This window comes from Arachis ipaensis, chromosome B2 (assembly GCF_059453495.1).
Source record: "Arachis ipaensis isolate K30076 ecotype BB chromosome B2, ASM5945349v1, whole genome shotgun sequence".
NCBI classification, from domain to species: Eukaryota; Viridiplantae; Streptophyta; class Magnoliopsida; order Fabales; family Fabaceae; genus Arachis; species Arachis ipaensis.
In genome coordinates, this window is record NC_142437.1 from 17864679 (window position 1) to 17875633 (window position 10955).

A 10955-nucleotide genomic window follows, 5' to 3' on the forward strand; every position below is an offset into this window, starting at 1 on the left:
ATCAATTGATTTCACATTCGTTGTTCCTAGTACATATTAATTAAGTATGTGATTATATCCCAATTAAATTACCACTTGAGTGATATGAGAGTGTTTCTTTCAAGTTATACATGTTAAGAATTTCCACTATGGAATGGTGCATATAAGAAACTCATTCAGAAGTTAATAAAAGGTACAAAGTACAAACTAACCCTATATATCACACCCTACATACATATATGTCTTTAATTTAATTTGCCTTAGCTTGTATAAGATGCTGATTTGATCATAATAGGTTGCTTTGGTAGAAGGTGCTGTTTACATGAATATATACAAGTAAGTTTGTACTACTACTATATATGTATCTTTCAATATTTATAATTTAATTTTGAAAGTTTATTTGGTATAGTAAATATTAATGTACATGTAGAGCTCGATAAACCATAGGATAGTAGTAGTTATTACTTCTTGGTTTGAAATGAAATATATGATGATGTTATGGACTTGTTAGATTTTGAACATCTATGCTAATGTGGGTTGATGCCATTTTGAACTTGTTATTGTTAAAAATGAAAGTTTTGTTTTAATCTGGAGCTACCTTTGCTGATCATGATTACTACTTCTTAGCTGTTATATGATACTGAAATTGGACAATGATATATAATGTAATAAACATTCTAGTACTAATTAACTTAGTATTATTATTTGGTTGAGCTTTCAAAAAAAAAAAAAACACATAGAACACACTACTAGATTAGTCTTGCCACAAAAACTCACACACAAGGCAGGTTAGAAGAGTATGAAAATAATTAAGTAAAGTAAAATGTTCCAATTTTTTTTTTTTTTTTGGTAAATATGCCAGATCAGAGCTAGGATTTTTGGTACGTTTGAATTCTCTAAATTAAAAAATGTAAAATAATAAAGTAAAAAATAATTTGGAATGTTATTGTGTATGAGAACTTGGTAATCATTAAAGGTAAAATGATGAGTGGTGGTAGTATTTTAAAATTTTTAGTTTGATTAAATTTGACGTTTTCATTTCGTTGTAAGTTTAGAAGAGAGCTTTAAACTTAGGTCAAGAAAAATGTGGGAACTTTTTTTTTTTTGGCACCACAATAAATTACATAGATTATGGCTGTCATTTTAGAGGCGGTTTTGAAAATTGCCGCTATACCAATTTTGTGACTATTGTAACAGTAATTTGGTGTTTTAGCCGCAAAATATCTTAATTTTTAGCGGTTCAAATACATGAAACACCATTATTAATATGTAAAACGGATGATTTCATAATTTATATTTTAAAGTGGCAAACCAGTAATATTGAAAGCAGTGCCTATCATATATTAATGGATCAATGCTATACGTTTGGTTTTGGTAAGTATGCCAGAACTAGGTGATTTTGCTTGAGTTTGAATTCTCTAAATTAAGAAATGTTTAAAATGATAAAGTACAAATTTGGAATGCTATTGTGTTTGAGAATTTGGTAATGAACCATTAAAGATGAAATCAGTAGATGTATAGTATTTTAAAATTTTTAGTTTGCTTATTTGAATTGATGAGTATAGTTTGGAGAATTTTTTAGAAGTAGTTTGTTGTAAGTTGTTAGTTCTAAGTTTTAGATTTGAAGTTTTCATTTGGTTGCTTTTGAGTTTAGAAGTTTAGTAGCTAGAGAGCTTTAAATTTATAAGCTGCGTTTGTTTCTAAGAATAGGATAAGATAAAATATTGAGAATAAGATATAAAGGATAGAGACAAAAAATTTAGTATTCTTGTATTTTGTTTGCTGATAAAGTAGAACAAATGATGAAAATCTAATTTATTATTTTTTTTCATTTAAAAAATTTGAGAAGAAAAATATAATAGTAAAAAATATAATTATGAAAATTAACAAAAATAATAAAAAATAAAAAATAAATTGTGTCCTTTATTAGTATCTCTGTGTCTTTAGACACTATTTCTATCCATGTCTCATATGTTAAATACGATTTTATATCTCTGTGCCTCTATTTCAGTGTCTCGTCTCTGTAAACACAAATGCAACTTATATGTATTTTGCTTTTTTCAGAGAGTCGAACATTTATTAATTATAAAAACATAAATCTTGAATCAATAACTTTCATAGTAGTAAGTGTTGAAATGATGATTATTTCTGGACTAATTAATTTATATTTTTGTTATATTATAATTAACATTTATGGAGTATTTTCATTTTTTGTTCATGACTCCAATCCATGAATAATCTTTATCCCTTTTGTTAATTTTTTCCTCATATGAAATAATTGACCCCAAGTTATTAAAAGTTTTGAACAACTTCTAAAATTGCAGATCATGGTGTTGCATATATATGAGACTGATATTTGTTGAGGGATTTTTGCTGCTCATACTTAAGCACATAAGGTAGGCAATACCTCCAAATTAAATCTATCATGGTATTTTTTTTTTTTAATGTTTGACATAATTATTTGATTAGATTTATCATAAGTGTTTTATATTGTAGTCATATATCTCTTGTCACTTTGAAGAAATAATATTTTTGAATTTTTTTCTCAATTTTTTCTGTCAGTTAATATTATAAAATGTAATTTTTTATCATATAATATTTTTTCTCATATTTTAATTGGTCATAATTAAAAAATATATTGTAAAAGATCATATTTTATAACATCAATTAAAAAAAAATTGAGAACAGTTATTCTCATTTTTTGAATGGTTTTGATTAAATAAACATGAGACTAATGTTGAAAAGAAAATTGTTTTTAATAAAAAAAAGTCAAAAAATAATGTGAAATAGTTTTTTCCCTCTGTTGATTTAAAACAGGAATAAAACCTAATTTTTTAAAAATAAATAGAGAAAATACATAAATTCCATTATTCCAGCATACAGAAATGATTACAGAGTAAAATTTGTGAATATTCTTTTTATAATTAATTTAAGAGAGTTTAGTAACCACAAAAAAAATGACTAAATAAGATGATGTCTATTTCTATTTTAAATACTATTTAGTAACTACAAATTAAATAACTAAATGATGGTCTAGTTTACCAATTACGAATAGGCCACAAAAAATGTCCTAAAAAATTTAGATGCTAACAAACACACTTCTTAAAGAAATTAAAATGCCAAAAGAATATTAAACTACGATAAAAATACCTAAAGGTGCAATTTTTTTAATAAGTGGCGATTTGTTTGTACATTTGATCTGAAAGTGAGAATATTTGGACACTTATTTAAAAACTATTACATGCGAAATTTATTATTATATATATAATTGTTTTTAAAAGAATATTACATAACTAATAAAATTTATTATTTTTTACTAGTATTTTTTGGATTATATCTTTTTTAGTTTACTCATCAATTATTTTTTTTTGGATTATATCAAGTCCAAACAAAAATGCAATTAAGCAGTTAGTTATATTTCCACTTTCTACTTTGTATTCTTTAATAACGTCATAACGTTCGGTTTTCTTTCCTTATTGGCTAAAATAATAGTGAAAGAGCAAGTGTTAAAGTGGAGGGTATTTTAGTCATTTCCCGTTATTCTAAGATACAACCCTAGATTCAAAAGCCATGTTCCCCTTCCTTAGCTTCTTCTCTTTCATTTTCTCCCTTAAACCCTATTCCTCTTCTTCTTTAATTCTCACCTCTCTCTTTTGCTGTTCTGATTGTTCATTTCTTACAAATGTTTAATCAAATTAATTTTGCTGTGATGAATTTCTGGGATCTCTTTCAAGGAGATAGACAAGAATTTGCCGAACGGAAATGTGAGGTATGTTAGATTGAACTTGATTTTCTTTCTTATTTTTATTTTTCCTCAAGATTCATATTTATTTTTATTTAATTTGGTATTTTTAGAATGAAAATCACTTTAGGCTGGAACAGTTTTCATTTTATGTAGATTATTATTAATTTTTTTTTATTTAATTCGTACACATTCATTTGAGTCAATGCAACTATTTAATTAGAATTTCTGTGTATTACTAATTTACACTCGCTATAGTACTATCCAATTGAAGTTGAGAATAACTAACATATTGGGTATTTTATTTGTAATTATACTATACATAAGTTTTTAATCCCTCTATAATTATTTGGAGCTTTTATTTTATTTCTACAGTTTCTTTATTGCGTATTGCCACTGTACATATGAAACTGCCACAAATAATACATATTCATCAGGATGAGGAACGCTATTACTCTAATAATTTACCAATGATGCATCTTAATATACTACTAAAAAAATCACTTTTAACAACAATTTATTTCGATTTTAACGACAATAAAAATAACCGTTAATATATTTATTGGCAATTAAATCTTAATCATCTTATGCTTTTTCGTTAAAATGTTTAAGCAGTTATACAATTTTCAATAAAGATCTTTTTGATGACTACAAAAAGTATATAATTATCACAAAACATAAGTTAAATAAGATATATAGTAACTATTATATTGTTATCACTAAAAATTTATTACTAAAAGTGACTTTTGTTGTAGTGATATTTGTTATATATATGCATTATTTGTGATATTCGAAGCTTAATCTTGATGCTATTCACTTCAATTTTTTATTTTTTTTTACTAAAGATAGGATACTCGAACCTCTTAATTTAGTATGAGGAGACTATGCCATTTGAGTTATAACTCATTGGCCACTTCAATTTTCTTATTGAAATTGGTTTTAATTTTTGAATGAGAAAGTTTAGGAAATCAATTTTTAGTTAGTCAATATTAAATTTTTTATTTTAAAATTTTATTTTTTTAAAAAAATTTAGAATTTAAACTTTATTATTTAAGATTTATAACTAAAGTTTATACTTTAGAATTTAAAATTTAAAATAAATAAAATAATTTTTTAAAAATTAATTGATATTAATTAAAAATGTTAGTTCCTAACATTATTATTGTTTTTTTTTTAATATATAGTTGTTCTGGTATTTATGAGTTGAAGATTTGATTTATATTATTTGGATATATTATTGTAGTAACACAGTTGAAATGTGCCTTTGCAAATCATGAGGCACTTGATGATGTGTGTTTTTTTTGTATGTCACAAAGGCTTTATTGGAGATGGCAAATTCAAATATTATGTTTGTTGTTTGAGTTTTAATTCCAAATTTATAAAGGAGTGTGTGTGTGTGTGTATATATATATATATATATATATACACGATTGAAAGTGAAATGTGCTTATAAATTAGATAAATGTGACTTTTTTAGTAATTTTAGGTATGAGAATGGGATGCTTGGATATAAACATAAAATAAATTAATTTTAATTTAAAAATTAAAGAATTGAAAATTAAAGCTTATTTAATACATTAAGTATGTTTCATTATTATGGCAGCTAATATATAAGTTGTGATATAATTTTTGGTTGTTACTAATATTTGTTAAGTCCCTTCAAAAAGTCTGATGATGCTGTCTACATTAATTTTTTATTATTCTTAATAGTAGACTTGTATATATTTTGAGCTCTTTTCTGGTTGTTGTGATTGTAAAAAATCTCATTTACTATTTGCTTGCAAGCAGGATGAAAATAAGGGAAAAAGCCAGATACAAAATCTGATATGCAAAGCAGATTAAGAAAGATACCCAATTTATGGTAAGTTAATTACTACATGCTATCTTGAATTAACCGTCAACAAATTAATTAATGCTAAATAAAATATATTTTGACTGTTTTTTGTTAATATTTTTTTGTTATCAAATATTTTCGATTTATAATATATATGTGTTTCATTTATAAATTAAGATTTTAAAATATTTATCATGTTTAAAACATAATATTTTTTTTATTTTTATTCCTAATAATGATGTGATTTTAAGAAAAAAAAATAAGCATAGAGTATTAATTGTATTAAAAGTTTGTTTTTCTCCATAAGGAAAAATTTATCAAATTATATAACCTTTTACTATTATTAAGAGTTTCTTCTCTCTTACATTAAGTATGTTTTGGATAATAAATTATTTCTCCTAATAGTTTAAATTGCTATGTAAATACATATAATTGCTTCTGTATTTTACACGCATCCAATAACCCATGCTGAGATTGAAGTCTGAACAATATATAAAAGTTTTTTTTTTTTTTTTTTTTTTTTTTTTTTTTGCATTATGTTCAAAGTCCATTTTTATTTAGAAAAATGAGGGCTATAGAAATGAAGTCTATATATTTCAGATATACATAAAAATTATGATATTATGTTATAAGTTGTCAGGGATCATTTTGTTTCTTATTAAAATTGTTAGGAACTATTTTGTCTTCTGTTAGAATTGATAGAATAAAAGATCTAAGTAACTGACGTGATTAATTGTTAAAGACCAATTGAATAATTAATTTTAGTTGAGGATTAAAGTATCTAATCTAAAATTCTTTTAAAGAGCGAAATGGGTAAATACTCAAAAGTATAACTATCAAAAGTTTTAATATGAAAGTAAAATTAGTAAAATGCCCCAAAATAAGACATACGAGTGAAATTTCCTGGTATTGGCCAATTAGTTTCTTATGGTCCGCGAGGATAAGCTTTTGTTTCTTTTTTCGAACTCTGTTTCAAAGTTTGTGAAAGTTTTTGTTTGCTTTTTTGCAATTAGCGAGAAGGCCTTTTTATTCATTTTTTTAATAGTGCGAAAAATAGGTATTTTTAGATTGAAATAATAGATTTAGCTTAATAAGAAGAGTTACATATTTAGAATCATTGAGACGTGCAACAATATTCTCTTCTGCTAACACTACAACACTTCCAACAATTAGGTGGTGCTATGACTCTCGTCTCACCCCTATTACAATGAAACGGTTTACCAGCGATTCTTGGCAACTACTAGAATAATCGCCACTAAATGATATATATTTTTTAATTTGCCTCTATATTGGTATTTCCATCTTTCAAAATTAGTATATTATAATGTCGCATTATGAACCATTTTTAATAAAGTATAAAACAAAAAGTGGCTACTATTTTTTTGCTCTCTCTCCTTTACTTCTACTAATTTTTACATTATTATATATATATATATATATTTTTTTCTCTTCTCCAGCGTCTCTTGACTTCTCTTCTCCATCAACTCAATATTTTTATCATCTCTCCCTAGCTATCAAATTACTAGGTGGCGAATCATAAATTTCTCATAGTCTACAAAAAGTAGTTTCGTAAAAAGTTTTTACTGCAATAGACAAGAACGGATAAAGAAGGAGGCAAATAGTGATTTCGGTATTTCTAAGAACTATACTTATATATATAAAGAAATAAAAAATATTATTATGCAATTTAATAGTTTTATATGTATTTCTTTTATTATTTGATGGGTTTATGTCTGAATTATTTAGCTCAATAATATTTGTTATTTAACTAATTTAATATCATACACTCAAATCTTTTTATATTTTTTAAATTAGTTTTTATATATTCATCTATATCTATTTTTTAAAAAAAAACATTTGTTCTTTTAATATTAACATATTTAATATTTATATTATTATATAAAATATTAATAATGATTTAAATAATTATGTTTTGGTAATCACATTGTGTATCTTAGATGTTCTTTTCTTATAAAAAAAATATTCATTTTTTTCTAAATCTTAAAAATTTTTTACCTTACTTTTCATTTTAACTTATTTAATTTTAGCTATCGTTTTTTTATATTAGTATCTTATATTCTATAAGGATACTGTGTTTTTTAAGTAATTAATAGTTTATGATTTGTTTTTAAATTTTTTAAAATTTTTAAAAGAACCAATTTTAATTAATAAAATATGTGATATATCTTTAACTAAGCACACTATAAATTATTGGTATTTTATAATATATTATTGATTTATTGTTTCTTTTATATAATTATCATATATATCAAAAATAAAATTATAAAAAAGAATTTATAAGATTTTTTTCTTTATATATAGATAAAACCAATTCAATAACTATATATATTATTATGCCTAAATTGTTTTTATGTAATGAAAAATATAAAAAATAATTAAAAAATTTGTCTAAAATTCAACCTCTTTATATTAAAATTTTTAGATCCGTCACTCTTAGCAAAACTAATTAGGCGCATTAGAGGCCATCAAAATTTATTGTTTTTAACCATTATTTAGCTTTTAAAAAATAATAAATTATAATAATTCTCTAGCATTTTTTTTTAATTACATCCATCTAACTTACCGTTTAGGAATTAATTAATGAAAAAATACAAATCAAAACTCAAAACACACACCATATTCGTGATCAAAAGTTCAAAACATAACCATCATTCACCATTAGTTCTGACTATACTAGTCTGTTCAATCCAATTGATTGAAAATCAATCACCTAATTAATTTGGTTCAATATAAAAATTGGTGACAATTCAAAAAGCTAAAAAAAACCGGTAAAAAACTAGCGAACTTGCGAGTGAGTATTTTTTGTTCAAAATCTATTTCAACAATAGAAAAAAAATAAAATGATATTTTATGCAACAAAAAACTATTTTATCATATCTAATTTAACTACAATTAAATTTTGGTAAAATCTTTAAATTTTTAAATTGACTAATTTTCATAATCAGTGTAATTTTCATAACCTTATTATAAAGTTGGACAAAGATAAAAAAATTACAAAGACAAGTGTTATTTTAGGTTTGCCCTACTTAATTATACCACTATTATATTTAGGCACGCACAGTAATTATATGTTAGAAATTTAGGAAGCAGATTGCAAGTTGTTAGTTGACTGCAAATTAGGTACGATGAACATGTCAAAAATAGGCAAAGATCACTCGTACAAAGTGCATTGTAATGTCACTGTCACGAATCTAAGGTTTTTAATTAATTATTGTTATAATTCGGACAGAGGATCTAGTCAATTTGGTCAAAATTTGTCTTTGTAATTGTTAAATTAGTTGTACCCTCTTTCATTCTTCTGTTTCGTGCTTCCCTTTAAACGCTCAAATTTTGTTATCCATTGAAGATATAAAAGGATCCATGAATCTAGCCAACATACCTGTACATTTAATAATTTTTAAAAAAGAATATACTGTACGAACTTGTAATTTTGTAATAATTAATTAATACACCACTTGCTTAACTACCACTACGTGCCATTTGCATATTTAATTACTAATTTTATTATAGATGCATGAATGCCACCGAGTGGGAAAGCAAATACATTCATAATAATACTAGAAAGACAATAAAAAATTAGTTCAAACAGTTTAAATTTATTTTATTTAATATTTATTAATTTTAAAGATAATTAATAAATATTAAATAAGATAAATTTAAACTATTTAAATTAATTTTTTATTGTTAAATTTGTTATTTATTATTATGATTTTTTTTTATTTTTTCGATGATTTTAAATGTTTAGTGATATAAGAGTTATTAGTAATTTTTTTACATAAGAAATAATATTTATTTATAAAATTAGCCAAATGATACTTATAAAAATAAAAAATATTAGTTTGGCATCTAAAAATAAATAAATACCTTCTATGTAAAACTATAAATTAAAAGAGACAAAATATTTTATTATAAAAAAATTTAAACAGTAACAACAGAAAAAAATTGAGTATTTTTTGTTTTTCATGATGCAATATAATGAAATACTTTTTCGTCTCCTACAAGTAAATTTAAACATTTTTTTAATTTATAAATATTTCTATATGGACAAAAAACTTTTTTTTAATAAAATTTTTTCTTTCAAATATTGAAAATATGTATTATCATATTAAAAAAAATCTATAGAAAAAAATCATTAAACCACAAAAGGAAAAAAACTAACTAGAGGATTATTAAGATCTAGATCTCAAAAAAAATTTGAACACAAACAAAAATTAGGAAAGGAAAAGAAGGGAAAAGGAAAAAGGAAAGAAAACATTAGGTAAAAAAAAAAGTAAAATAGAAGAAAAGAGAAGATGAATAGTATTATTGACTACAATGATTGTTAAAATGAGTTAAATTTATTCGAATAATTCTTCGTTTATCTACTTAATGGATAGAATTTTTATCTATAAAATCAGACCTATTTAAAATTTTAGACTAAACAAAAAGAATTTGATTTATCTAAAAAAATAATAAATTAAACAGGTTAATCTGTAGACTAAATGAATGATCCATTACGTATTTTTTAATTTAGATATGGGAGGAGGAATAGTGTAGGACACAGTTATGAAGTGTATGAATGCTTTACGCAGTTGTGGTGTTAAGAGTAAATCGGATCCTCCAATTTGTATTTAAAAAATTAAAAAAAATTGCATTACACAAATCGGACCGTCCGATTTGTATTTTAAACAATTAAAAAAAATTTAATAATAAAATCGGACCATCCAATTTTTGTTTTCAAAATAAAAAAGTTTTAAAAGTACAAATCGGACCCTCCGATTTTCCCTCCCACACAAATTGGACTATCCGATTTGTGTTCATAATTTTTTTAACAAAGAAATCAGACAGTCTGATTTTTTCACTTTATGATTCAGAAAAAATTTTTCCACATTCATGTCTAGCACCACCCACCTCCATACCCATGCAGTCATGCACAACATACACAGAATTTACATATCCAAAAAAATGAGCCTCCGCGTTACGATTCTTTTATATTTTTTGAAAAATAAACACTTTTTTACTATTTTTTATCGGACTCAAAAACCCGACCCACTCCTAAAACAATGTTTGTTTAAAGGTTTTTGCTGAAATTGGCCTTTTCTTTTCCCCCAATTTTTTAGTTTAAAATTGGATTTTCATAAATAAAAAATAAACAAACCAATCAATATTATCCGTGAGGCTCACTTATATGAAACCCAGGAGTACTTATCTGAAAATCTAGGATAACAATTGATGAGTCACGTGTTTAAATGAAATTCCCCATTTTCCTTCAATTCGTTTTCTTTATTCAATTGATACATTCAATTATTCAAAGGCTAAATCAAATTTGTTATAGGTCAAGCTGGATCCAAGATGAGATTCAGAAGCATACATAAAATAAAGGCTACTACTCTCATGAAA

General features: G+C 24.1%; 1 long non-coding RNA gene across 1 annotated transcript; it reads left to right on the top strand.

The window, feature by feature from the left end:
* Positions 1-289: 289 nt before the first annotated feature.
* On the top strand, positions 290-5617 carry LOC148573173 (uncharacterized). The gene is made up of 4 exons (XR_015905089.1): positions 290-315; positions 2304-2375; positions 3721-3748; positions 5510-5617. It is a non-coding gene; the product is annotated as an uncharacterized LOC148573173 (long non-coding RNA).
* The last annotated feature ends 5338 nt before the right edge of the window (positions 5618-10955 follow it).